The following is a 14,283-nucleotide window of genomic DNA, read 5'->3' as shown; positions in this document are numbered from 1 at the left end:
AAAAATTGCATTGATTCGAAAGCCATTTAACAAAGTTGTCAAAGAATCTAGGCAATAATAACATCATCATTACAATCATTATCATTACCATTATCATCATCATCATTATCATCATCAATATTCTAGTCATCATTTTCTTCGTTATCTTACAGTCGTCATCATCATCATTACCATTATCATTATTATCATCATCATCATCATAATCATAATCATCATTCGGAAATTCAAAAGTAATTCAGGACATCCTTTGAAACAGCCCCTCGTTCGTATCAACACATATTAGTTACGATTCTAATAATTACAAAATTATATCCACATTCTGAAGTTAACCTAATGGTATATAATGCATTGTGAATGAATTGCAATTGCGTCACTTGAAAATTATTTCGTCTACCACAATTACAAAATTTTTGTGTAAGAACGGCATTTCTGTTCTGTTTTCAGTACCGAATTTATTATTCTAAATATGTATTTATCGAAGGGTCGTGATAAATAAACATCCGGGGTAGTGAGCCTTCGAAAAACTGAAAAATCAATAATTCTTTTGACAAGGACGGTATATGTAAATCTAGCAAGAGCCTACTTTTACATTTTCCTAGGCTAATTGCCCAATCCAGCGTTTTTCAACCGATGTGCCCCAAGACATTTTTAGGGTACCACAAATGAATTTGAAGAATATGTAAGATTTAAAAAAAAATTCTTGGAATAACGTCTATTTCTTGAAAACCTTAAACACCACAGAAGTATGTAATTTCATGAGGAAATAGCAATTTACTGGATAGAAAATTGTCTTTCTTCCTTGCTCACTTCGCTCCTTCGCAACACTTAGAAACATGATGATTTCTGGCAGCGAAGTGCCTCAATATTTGAGCATTCAGGTGCCCGAATAACCTTCTATTTGACAATTAGGCGCCCACATAATTATGTGTTATATCTTTTATATCAAAATTTTAATTTTACCACGCTCGTTCCCTTCACTCGCTCGCAACATTTAGGGATAATTCTGGGCAATGAGATGCCCGAATCTCCTCATATTTGTGCTTCGAATTGACTGCACATATTGAGTTTTGTATCAATGTATTCGGCAGCGAGGTGCCTGCACGTTTAATTCTATATTTTATCTAGTGTGTTGACTATAAAGTCAATTTTTATCGTATTAAAAGTGTCATGGAGCGGGACGAGTGTCAGAGTGATATAAAAAGAATCTTCTGAATATTAATTTGGGATAAGGGTGACGCGAAACCTTTTTGTTTCTTAAAAAGGTGCCTTGACTAAAAAAAAAAAAAGGTAAAAAACGCTGGCCTACACCTTGATCTAATCCAATGAACTATAATTTCTTACAAAAAGAAGCAAAAGCTTGTGTTCTTGCTGGAAATGGCTTCCCCAGACTAGCAATTAGTCAAGTAAATGGGGAGGCACGGGGCATATCCTCCGCCCAATCGAAAGCCAAAACATTGTTTAATAACAAACAAAACAAAACACAAAAACCCAGAGGTAACCGTTTTTAGATAGAAAAAGGAGCAGCAGAGCGGAAAGAGAACGAGAAAGCAGATTGGTTGAGAGCTCGTCACGTGACCAGAAACATTTTATCTATTGAAGTACTACTCTATTTGAGTGTACTATTTGGGAGTTGGAAAAAATGTGGATTTTTTTTTTTTTAATATAATTTTTTTTTTTCAAATCTTATTTTAATGAAAACAAAATATTTCAAATCTTTTTAGATAACAATTGACATTTTTTGGTCTAAATTTTTGTTTTCTAAATGGTATTTAAAAAAAAAATTAAATAAATGTTTGATGCAGGATATAAAACAAATATACCATGCCTTCTATTCGAGGTACTGGTTAAAACTATGGGCCTCGGTGACTCCAAAAGTACCATTTGCCTATTGGTGTCACCGATTGCGCATAGTTTTAACCATAACCTCTCAAGACAGTGCATATTTGTATACTATTCAATACAATTAATTTCACCGTCTTTACAAAGAATTGATTATATAACGTGATTCTTTTAGTATATTCATATTATGTTCTAATTTTGTCAATTATGTAAATTCTTTTTTTTGGTGAAATGTGAACCAAAATAAACTTGAAACTTGAAATTCACATAGAAGTCGCTCGCAGGTGAATTCGGGCATTCAAATTCAAAATCCGAGCAATCAATTTTATTTATCGGCACTCTTATTCATCTTCGGTGAAATCAAATTCATGAATGTGCGTACAAATTTCCTACTTCGTGCATTCAAATTATATATATATATGTATATTTATCTATCTTCTCCCTCTTTCTCTCTCCCCCCTCTCTCTCTCTCTTTCTCTCTCTAACTCTCTCTCTCTCTCTCTCTCTATGTATTTATATATTTAATCTTTATTTATCTATCTTCTCTTATCTCCTATCTCACTCTTTCTCTCTCTCTCTCTCTCTCTCTCACTCCCATCTCTTTATAAATTATCTTTGTTTCTCTCTGTGTCTGTTTCTCTCTCCTTCTCTCTCTATCTCAGTGATCTATCTCTATCTATCTCTATTTCTGTCTGTCCCTTGCTTTCTCTACCTTTTCTATCTATTTTTACCTCTCTCTCTCTCTCTCTCTCTCTCTTCTCTCTCACTCCCATCTTTCTCTGTCTGTCTCACTCTGCCTTTCTGTCTATCTATCTCTCTTTTACCTCTTCAACCAATCACAGCTGCATAATGAAAATATATAAGGGGCTTTAATATTGAACGCTTCACAAGTATTTGTACGATTTCAATTATATATTTTTATTTAACAAGTCTTCAAAAATTCAGTATAAATAAGAGTTTGATAATTCGTCAGCATTTTCATGCACCTTTCACTGGCTTTCAGTCTCTTGTATCTGAATTTTTAGACACAATCCATGCTGTTGTCTCTGGTAAGATATGCATTCTGTCCAAGGAAAGACATTGATGACTATTATCAATATATTTACACAAGCAATATTTTAAAAACAAATTCTACACCTCGGCGACCACATTGATGTCTTCTTCATTGATTGCGACCACTTCAGGTGGTGAAGATGTCGTTACGCTTTCCGTCGTTGGATGCTCCTTCTCCTCACTTTCATTCTCACCTCATCGTCCTCGGTTACCATAGGGCCGACGTTGGCCATCACGCCTGGGAGATCCTTCCTCGGTTCCGTTGCGTCTGCCGAAGGGACGGTCTCCGAAAGGCTTTCTACCCAAGGGGTTGAACCGGAAGGGCCTCATCTCGAACATTGGTCTGTCCTGATCTCCATCTCTGGTCTTGTTGTGATGACGATGGGGGTGGTCTCCCGTCTCATTATGACCCTGGTGACCTTCTGTATGGTTGCGTCTGCCGAAGGGACGGTCTCCGAAAGGCTTTCTACCGAAGTGGTTGTACCGGAAGGGCCTTGTATCATGTAGTTTGTCCTGATCTTGATCTCCCGTCTCATTATGACCTTGGTGACCTTCTGTGTGGTTATGATGACGGTGGTGGTGGCCATGGTGGCGATGGTGGTGAGGGTGAGGACGGCCATCCTCCTCGCTGCTTTCGTTGCGCTGACCAAACGGTTGTTCCTCTGCTTGGTCCTGAGGATGACCTTGACGGTGACCATGATGACGACGTCCAGGACCATCAAACTGACCGGGCCCTCCTAGACCATCACCAATTTGTTGGGCAGCATCAGTTTCTTCTTCTCCATCACCACGCCTGCCTCCTTGGCCGAAGACAGGTCTTCCTCCAGCACCAACTGGTCTGGAGCCACCAAATCCAGGTCCGTCGAATCTCCTTCCACCCATCGGACCGCCATTTTGTCTCCGTCCATCCATCTCCGGGGCACCAAATCCAGGTCCATCGAACCTCCTTCCACCCATTGGTCCACCATCTTGTCTCCGTCCATCCATTTGTGGGGCACCAGAGTCAGGTCCATCGAACCTTCTTCCACCCATTGGTCCACCATCTTGCCTCGGTCCACCCGTCTGCATTCCACCAGGCCTTCCTCCAAAGCGACCTTGTCCTCTCTCTCTGCCATTCTCATTTCCTCGTCGTTCATTGTAATCTCTTTGTGCGTGAGCTGTAGGGGATAATGAAGAATAAAATCGAATTAATTAAGTGATCACATTCTGCATTATTATCTTTAGCTCTACATTGGGTTATGGCAGGTGACAAATAAGAATGGTAACTCGCCTTCTTTGATGTTTTTTCCCTTTATGTTTAACCCTATCGGTTCGATATTCAAAACGCCTAATTCTGACTGAATTGAACTTGAATACCAGATTGAACATAAAGATAATTCTTATCTTTTGCCATTCGACCAACGGATTGGTGTAGGCTTAAGAAATAATATAAATTATATTGTGTAACGAACAATTTAGAAATGCATATTATAAAATATGAAATAATCATATATACTTCTGTGAGCTATTCGTTGGCTCTATATTTAGCACTTATCAAGGAATACCGAGTAATAATTTGATTTCTTACCTGAGATAGCAAGAGCAGCCACAATGGCAACGATCAGTGTCACTTTCACCTCCATGTTTGTAAGGTCTCTCCGATGCTATAGCTTTCTATAGGTTCGTTGCCTTCTATAAGAGAACGAGCTCCAAACTGAAAAACTATCTGCTGGATCGCTGAATTTATAGGCTTTCTACCAAAGATTGAAATCACTTTCGTACCAGACCGTGTCAGGAATTATCAGGCATACCCTGTTCTAGTTGATCATTGTTTTTATTTTGTTGTTGTTGTTTTTTGCGATGTCAACCTTTGTTAATGTGTTTAACCTTTACCCTACTTAGACTCACCAACCATGTTTTGTTTTGGAGAGAGTGCTGTACCAGGACGTATAACCAATTACATCATCTTCGGATATCCGGTAGAGCCATGTGTTGGGTGACACCGATGTCGGGGATGTCGGGGATTAGTAGTCACCCTTGGAGTTTTTGAGGGAGTAACGGTCATCGATTTCTCTCTCTCTCTCTCTCTCTCTCTCTCTCTCTCTCTCTCTCTCTCTCTCTTCTCTCTTTCTCTTTTTCTCCCCCTTCCCCCTATCCTTCTTTCTGAAAAATTGCATTGATTCGAAGGCCATTTTGAAAAGTTATCAAAGAATCTAGGCAATAACAACATCATCATTACAATCATTATCATTACCATTATCATCATCATCATTATCATCATCAATATTCTAGTCATCATTTTCTCCGTCATCTTACAGTCGTCATCTTCATCATCATACCAATCATAATGTTCACCATCATCATCATCATCATCCTTACCATTATCATCACTATCATCACCATCATCATTATCATCATCATCATAATCATTCGGAAATTAAAAAGTAATTCAGGACATCCTTTGAAACAGCCCCTCGTTCGTATCAACTCATATTAGTTACAATTCCAATAATTACATAATTATATCCACATTCTGAAATTAACCTACTGGTATATAATGCATTATGAATGAATTGCAATTGCGTCCCTTGAAAATTATTTCGTCTCCCACAATTCAATATTTCTGTTACATACCTTTACTCTTTGGCAAGTAGTCTGTTTGACTATAATTTGCAACAACATTTCTGTGTAAGAACGGCATTTCTGTTCTGTTTTCCAGTACCGAATTTATTAGTCTAAATATGTATTTATCGAAGGGTCGTGAGAAATAAACATCCGGGGTAGTGAGCCTTCGAAAAACTGAAAAATCAATAATTCTTTTGACAAGGACGGTATATGTAAATCTAGCAAGAGCCTACTTTTACATTTTCCTAGGCTAATTGCCTAATCCAGCGTTTTTCAACCGATGTGCCCCAAGACATTTTTAGGGTACCACAAATGAATTTGAAGAATATGTAAGATTTAAAAAAAAAGTTCTTGGAATAACGTCTATTTCTTGAAAACCTTAACAACCACTGAAGTATGTAATTTCATGAGGAAATAGCAAATTACTGGATAGAAAATTGTCTTTCTTCCTTGCTCGCTTCGCTTCTTCTCAACACTTAGAAACATGATGATTTCTGGCAGCGAAGTGCCTCAATATTTGAGCATTGAGGTGCCCGAATAGCCTTCTATTTGACAGTTAGGCGCCCACATTATGTGTTATATCTTTTATATCAAAATTTCAATTTTACCACGCTCGTTCCCTTCACTCCCTCGCAACATTTAGGGATAATTCTGGGCAATGAGATGCCCGAATCTCCTCATATTTGTGCTTCGAATTGACTGCAAATATTGATTTATGTATCTATGTATTCGAGAGCGAGGTGCCTGGACATTTAATTCTATATTTTATCTAGTGTGTTGACTATAAAGTCAATTTTTATCGTATTAAAAGTGTCATGGAGCGGGACGAGCGTCAGAGTGATATCAAATGAATCTTCTGTAAATTAATTTGGAATTAGGGTGACGAGAAACCTTTTTGTTTCTTAAAAAGGTGCCTTGACTACAAAAAAGGGTAAAAAACGCTGGCCAAACCTTGATCTAATCCAATGGACTATAATTTTTTACCAGAAGAAGCAAAAGCTTGTGTTCTTGCTGGAAATGGCTTCCCCAGACTAGCAATTAGTCAAGTAAATGGGGAGGCACGGGACATATCCTCCGCCCAATCGAAAGCCAAAACATTGTTTAATTTTTGCTTAATTAAAAAAATAACAAACAAAACAAAACACAAAAACCAAGAGGTAACCATTTTTAGAAAGAAAAGGAGTAGCAGAGCGGAAAGAGAACGAGAAAGCAGATTGGTTGAGAGCTCGTCATGTGACCAGAAACATTTCATCTATTTTAAGATTGCTCTGAAAAGTTACTACTGCGAGAGTACTATTTGGGAGTTGGAAAAAAAAATGTGGATTATTTTTTTTTAATTAATTTTTTTTCTTTTTCAAATCTTAATTTAAGGAAAACAAAATATTTCAAATCTTTTTAGATCAAAATTGACATTTTTTTTTCTAAATTTTTGTTTTCTCCCAAAAATGGTATTTTTAAAATACTTGTTTTAAATCAATTTTTGATGCAGGATATAAAAAAAATATACCATGCCTTCTATTCGAGGTACTGGTTGAAACTATGGGCCTCGGTGACTCCAAAAGTACCATTTGCCTATTGGTGTCACCGATTGCGCATAGTTTTAACCAGAACCTCTCAAGACAGTGTATATTTGAATACTAATTACTATTCAATACAATTAATTTCGACGTCTTTACAAAGAATTGATTATATAACGTGATTCTTTTAGTATATTCATATTATGTTCTAATTTTGTCAATTATGTAAATTCTTTTTTTGTGAAATGTGAACCAAAATAAACTTGAAACTTGAAACTTGAAATTAACATAGAAGTCGCTCGCAGGTGAATTCGGGCATTCAAATTCAAAATCTGAGCAATCAATTTCATTTATCGGCACTCTTATTCATCTTCGGTGAAATCAAATTCATGAATGAGCGTACAAACTTCCTACTTCGTGCATTCAAATTATATATATGTATATTTATCTATCTTCTCCCTCTTTCTCTCTCTCCCTCTCTCTCTCTATATATATATATATATCCCTTATATCAATTGCACTCTTCTCTCTCTCTCTCTTTCTCTCTAAATATAATTATATCACCCCCTATCACCTCTATAATAGACGAATTATCTCTCAATTCAATCACACCCTTCTTCTATCCCCCACTCTCTCTCTCTCTCTCTATATCCCTGATATCAGCCACACCCTTCTCTCTCTTTCTCTCTATATCACCCTCTCTCACATCAATCACACCCTTCTTCTCTCTATATCACCCTCTCTCACATCAATCACACCCTTCTTCTATCCCCCACTCTCTCTCTCTCTCTCTCTCTCTCTCTCTCTCTCTCTCTCTACATATATCCCTGATATCAGCCACACCCTTCTTCTCTCTTTTTCTCTCTATATCACCCTCTCTCACATCAATCACATCCTTCTTCTCTCTATATCACCCTCTCTCACATCAATCACACCCTTCTTCTCTCCCCGCCCCCTCTCTCTCTCTTTCTCTCTTTCTCTTTCTCTCTATATAACCCTCTCTCACATCCTTCTTCTCTCTATATCACCTTCTCTCACATCAATCACACCCTTCTTATATCCCTGATATCTACCACACCCTTCTTCTCTCTTTTCTCTCTCTATATCACCCTCTCTCACATCAATCACACCCTTCTCTCCCCGTCCCCCCCCCTCTCTCTCTCTCTCTCTATATATATATTATCCCTTATATCAATCGCACTCTTCTCTCTCTCTCTTTCTCTCTAAATATATATCACCCCCTATCACCTCTATAATAGACGAATTATCTCTCAATTCAATCACACCCTTCTTCTACCCCCCTCTCTCTTTATATAATATCCCTGATATCTACCACCCCCTTCTTCTCTCTTTTCTCTCTCTATATCACCCTCTCTCACATCAATCACACCCTTCTCTCCCCGCCCCCCTCCCCCCTCTCTCTCTATATATCCCTTATATCAATCGCAATCTTCTCTCTCTCTCTTTCTCTCTATATCACCTTCTCTCACATCAACCACACCCTTCTTCTACCCCCCTCTCTCTTTATATATATCCCTGATATCTACCACCCCCTTCTTCTCTCTTTTCTCTCTCTATATCACCCTCTCTCACATCAATCACACCCTTCTCTCCCCGCCCCCCTCCCCCCCCCCTCTCTCTCTATATAATTATCCCTTATATCAATCGCACTCTTCTCTCTCTCTCTTTCTCTCTAAATATATATCACCCCCTATCACCTCTATAATAGACGAATTATCTCTCAATTCAATCACACCCTTCTTCTATCCTCCACTCTCTCTCTCTCTCTCTCTCTCTACATATATCCCTGATATCAGCCACACCCTTCTTCTCTCTTTTCTCTCTCTATATCACCCTCTCTCACATCAATCACATCCTTCTTCTCTCTATATCACCCTCTCTCACATCAATCACATCCTTCTTCTCTCTATATCACCCTCTCTCACATCAATCACATCCTTCTTCTCTCCCCGCCCCCCCCCCCTCTCTCTCTCTCTCTCTTTCTCTCTATATAACCCTCTCTCACATCCTTCTTCTCTCTATATCACCCTCTCTCAATTCAATCACACCCTTCTTCTATCCCCCACTCTCTCTCTCTCTCTCTCTTTCTCTCTCTACATAATTATCCCTGATATCAGCCACACCCTTCTTCTCTCTTTTTCTCTCTATATCATCCTCTCTCACATCAATCACATCCTTCTTCTCTCTATATCACCCTCTCTCACATCAATCACACCCTTCTTCTCTCCCCGCCCCCTCTCTCTCTCTCTCTCTATATATAATCCCTTATATCAATCGCACTCTTCTCTCTCTCTCTTTCTCTCTATATCACCCTCTCTCACATCCTTCTTCTCTCTATATCACCCTCTCTCACATCAACCACATCCTTCTCCCCCCACCCCCTCTCTCTCTCTATATATTTATCCCTGATATCAACCACCCCCTTCTCCTCTCTTTTCTCTCTCTATATCACCCTCTCTCACATCAACCACATCCTTCTCCCCCCACCCCCTCTCTCTCTCTATATATTTATCCCTGATATCAACCACCCCCTTCTCCTCTCTTTTCTCTCTCTATATCACCCTCTCTCACATCAATCACACCCTTCTCCCCCCCCCCTCTCTATCTCTATTATCCCTGATATCAACCACACTCTTCTTCTCTCTCTTTCTCTCTATATCACCCTCTCTCACACCACTGTTCTACCCCTCTCTCTCTCTCTCTCTCTATATATATATATCTCTTATATCAACCACACCCCTTTTCTCTCCCTCTCTCTCTCTATATCACCCTCTCTCACATCAATCACACCATTCTGCTATATCCTCCCCCTCTCTCTCTCTCTGTATTTATCCCTTGTATCAACCACACCCTTCTTCTTCCCTCTCTTTATCACCCTCTTTCACCACTTTTTCTCATATCAATCACATCCTTCTTCTTCATCTCTCTCTCTCTCTCTCTCTCTCTCTCTCTCTCTTTATCACCCTCTCTCACCTCTGGAATTTTCACAAATGCTTATTTTAAATCTTTCATCTGTGGTAGGTTTCTATGACCCCTGTTTATTCAAAATATTTAATTTCAGATAATTTCATGAAATGCGAAAAAATGCCTCTTTTTGACAAAAATGGCATCATTTTTTGCCCATTTTTTTTTACAAAGGCGAATTTCAAATATTTTCATCTGTAGAAGTTGTCCATAACCCCCCTGTTTACTCAAACTACGTAATTTTAGACAATATCATTACACGTGGAAAATGGCAAGGGGATAGCCCATCATTTTTGGCAAAACTCATCTCTCACCTCTATCTCTTATATTAAAGGTAATACAAAGTTTTGGTAAATTTTGAAAATTGGGTGGATAGTGATTCTTTACAATTTTTATATATTTGGATGCCCCTGTGGATGAATTATAAGCCCAACAATTTTTAGCCCTTAAAACACTTCTGCTTTTGAGAAAAATGGAATATAAAAATTTACCGGTGCTCCCGGTAAATTTTAATAAATTTCAAATAGCGCCTACGGCCGTACAATAGTAGCTGCGACCATGAAAATCTCAGAATATGTAGTTGTGATATATATAATTTCCAAACGGGAATAGCTCATCGGTTGATTTCAGTCAAGAAATATTGTTTGATAGGTTAATTAATATTGACCTTGAGAGGGAGCTATACAGCATAAAGAGTTGATTATTGACATTTTCATAACTTTAGACTCGATTGCAACCGCGACAATGATCACTAAATATTGTCGGATCGCATATGCTTCCAATATTTTTATTTGAACCAAATTCATGACCTCATACCAAAACTTTGTATTACCTTTAATCACACCCTCTTTCTCTCTCTCTACTTATATCAATCACATCATTCTTCTCTCTCTCATATCAATCACACCCTCCCCCCCCCTCTCTCTCATATATCAATCACACCCTTCTTCTCCCCCTCTTTCTCTCTTACCCCTCTCTCTCAAATATCAATCACATCCTCCTTCTCCCCACCCCCTTCTCTCTCATATATCAACCACACCCTCCCCCTCTCTCTCTCTCTCTCTCTCTCTCTCTCTCTCTCTCTCTCTCTCATATATCAATCACACCCTTCTTCTCCCCACCCCTCTCTCATATATCAACCACACCCTCCCCCCTCTCTCTCTCTCTCTCTATCTCTCTCTCTCTCTCTCATATATCAATCACACCCTTCTTCTCCCCACCCCTCTCTCATATATCAACCACACCCTCCCCCCCTCTCTCTCTCTCTCTCTCTCTCTCATATATCAATCACACCCTTCTTCTCCCCACCCCTCTCTCATATATCAACCACACCCTCCCCCCTCTCTCTCTCTCTCTCTCTCTCTCTCATATATTAATCACACCCTTCTTCTCCCCACCCCTCTCTCATATATCAACCACACCCTCCCCCCTCCCTCTCTCTCTCTCTCTCTCTCATATATCAATCACATCTTTCTTCTCCCCACCCCTCTCTCATATATCAACCACACCCTCTCCCCTCTCTCTCTCTCATATATTAATCACACCCTTCTTCTCCCCACCCCTCTCTCATATATCAACCACACCCTCCCCCCTCCCTCTCTCTCTCTCTCTCTCTCTCATATATTAATCACACCCTTCTTCTCCCCACCCCTCTCTCATATATCAACCACACCCTCCCCTCTCTCTCTCTCTCTCTCTCATATATCAATCACACCCTTCTTCTCCCCACCCCTCTCTCATATATCAACCACACCCTCCCCCTCTCTCTCTCTCTCTCTCTCTCTCTCATATATCAATCACACCCTTATTCTCCCCACCCCTCTCTCATATATCAACCACACCCTCCCCCTCTCTCTCTCTCTCTCTCTCTCTCTCTCTCTCTCTCTCTCATATATCAATCACACCCTTCTTCTCCCCACCCCTCTCTCATATATCAACCACACCCTCCCCTCTCTCTCTCTCTCTCTCTCTCTCTCTCTCATATATCAATCACACCCTTCTTCTCCCCACCCCTCTCTCATATATCAACCACACCCTCCCCCCCTCTCTCTCTCTCATATATTAATCACACCCTTCTTCTCCCCACCCCTCTCTCATATATCAACCACACCCTCCCCCCTCCCTCTCTCTCTCTCTCTCTCTCTCATATATTAATCACACCCTTCTTCTCCCCACCCCTCTCTCATATATCAACCACACCCTCCCCTCTCTCTCTCTCTCTCTCTCATATATCAATCACACCCTTCTTCTCCCCACCCCTCTCTCATATATCAACCACACCCTCCCCCTCTCTCTCTCTCTCTCTCTCTCTCTCATATATCAATCACACCCTTATTCTCCCCACCCCTCTCTCATATATCAACCACACCCTCCCCCTCTCTCTCTCTCTCTCTCTCTCTCTCATATATCAATCACACCCTTCTTCTCCCCACCCCTCTCTCATATATCAACCACACCCTCCCCTCTCTCTCTCTCTCTCTCTCTCTCATATATCAATCACACCCTTCTTCTCCCCACCCCTCTCTCATATATCAACCACACCCTCCCCCCTCTCTCTCTCTCTCTCATATATCAATCACACCCTTCTTCTCCCCACCCCTCTCTCATATATCAACCACACCCTCCCCTCTCTCTCTCTCTCTCATATATCAATCACACCCTTCTTCTCCCCACCCCTCTCTCATATATCAACCACACCCTCCCCCCTCCCTCTCTCTCTCTCTCTCTCTCTCTCTCTCTCTCTCTCTCTCTCATATATCAATCACACCCTTCTTTTCTAAAGTCTAAAGTTCTGGAAATGGAAATCTCTCATGGATTGCTTTGACCCTATGAAAACACATATATATACATGTTTAATATGTAGCACACCAAAACTAGTGTACATGTATATCATTTATCTTATTGTAATCATAACATTTTAAAATTTTGTATGGCTGAAATATTGAACAGAGTAATATGTATGTTTGATACTGTTTCAAAATTATCTTCTGCCATTGCCAGAACTCGAGAGCATCTTTTAGGCTTTACACACAAATGCAACACATTAAAACAGAAATTGTTTTCTTGACAAAATTTATTCAGCAAGTCAAAATACATGTTGATGTACAATACACTATTGTCTCCCAATTTCAATTTCATCTCAACACTTCATAAAATACATTTTATTTATTTAAAAAAAGCAAATTAGCAATTGAATAAATTGGGTGACCAATGAACATGGCAGATAAAGAACATATTTTCTTAACAATTATCTGTTTTCCGTACAAAATCACATCACAAGTATATATTTACTCCAGTAAGAAAAGGTCATGTCTATGTAACTTTAAAAAGTCAGTATACAAACTTATTCAATAATTAATAGACCGGTCTAAACATATTCAAATTTGATGCATACTTTTTAAAGGAAACCAAAATAATTGCATGATTGCCTGACATAGCAACAAGTAATGTACAGACTGGATTTCAGGGATTGTAGTTCATTCATTGATAACAGGTTGATGGGATACTCAATCACTTGGTCCTCAGGAAAGAAATATCCATAAATTTGAATATATTAGTAAACCAGTCAATTCATCACAATTCTTCTTTGGAGAATAAAAATCATACATTATAAGCAATTGGCCAAGTCAGATCCTTGCTTTAGAAAGTTACTCCTCCCAAATAACATTCAATAAGTCAACAAAATAAGGTCTGCCTTCAGGTACAGAAAGTTACATTTCTTACACCAAATAGTCCAAATTAAGAATCAAGTATTAAGGTGAATATGACATACTTCCCAAATTGTTTTTACAAAATGTTGCAAGAAGATCACAAAATACAATATTCACTATCGGTACACTCTTCATAAAAACATTTAAAACATATCAAAACAAGAATGGAATGATAAAAAACAACAAGATTAAATTAAATGGTAGCTTCAACATTGAGCTGTTAAGTTTTCATCAAATGCAATATAGAATATCAAACTTTGGGAGAAAATTTACAATTTTGAATCATTTCACAAATAAATATGGATTTCCTTGTGTTCCATGAATAGGTTGAAAAAACCATGAATCAGATAAAATTTAAACGGCTTGAAACAGTCTTCTCTATTATTAATAATTTTAATAATAGGCAAAGTTTGCATTCTCTGTCATGAAATAGCAATAAAGACATTCTAGATTATGATGATTTTCCTAACTGTCAAACTGAGATACAGCTACTGCGCCAAATTAAGACGGATCAAGAGGGGGTGTTATCACAGGGGTTTCAGTTACAATGAGAGAAGAGATCTCTGTCTAGAAAA

General features: G+C 38.9%; 1 pseudogene; it reads right to left on the bottom strand.

The window, feature by feature from the left end:
- Positions 1-2,882: 2,882 nt before the first annotated feature.
- Positions 2,883-4,607, bottom strand: LOC115917887 (annotated as a pseudogene).
- Positions 4,608-14,283: the final 9,676 nt, after the last annotated feature.

This window comes from Strongylocentrotus purpuratus, unplaced genomic scaffold (assembly GCF_000002235.5).
Source record: "Strongylocentrotus purpuratus isolate Spur 01 unplaced genomic scaffold, Spur_5.0 spur5_scaffold_1, whole genome shotgun sequence".
NCBI lineage: Eukaryota > Metazoa > Echinodermata > Echinoidea > Camarodonta > Strongylocentrotidae > Strongylocentrotus > Strongylocentrotus purpuratus.
The sequence above is the reverse complement of the archived record's forward strand: the minus strand, read 5'-3'. Positions and strand labels throughout refer to the sequence as shown.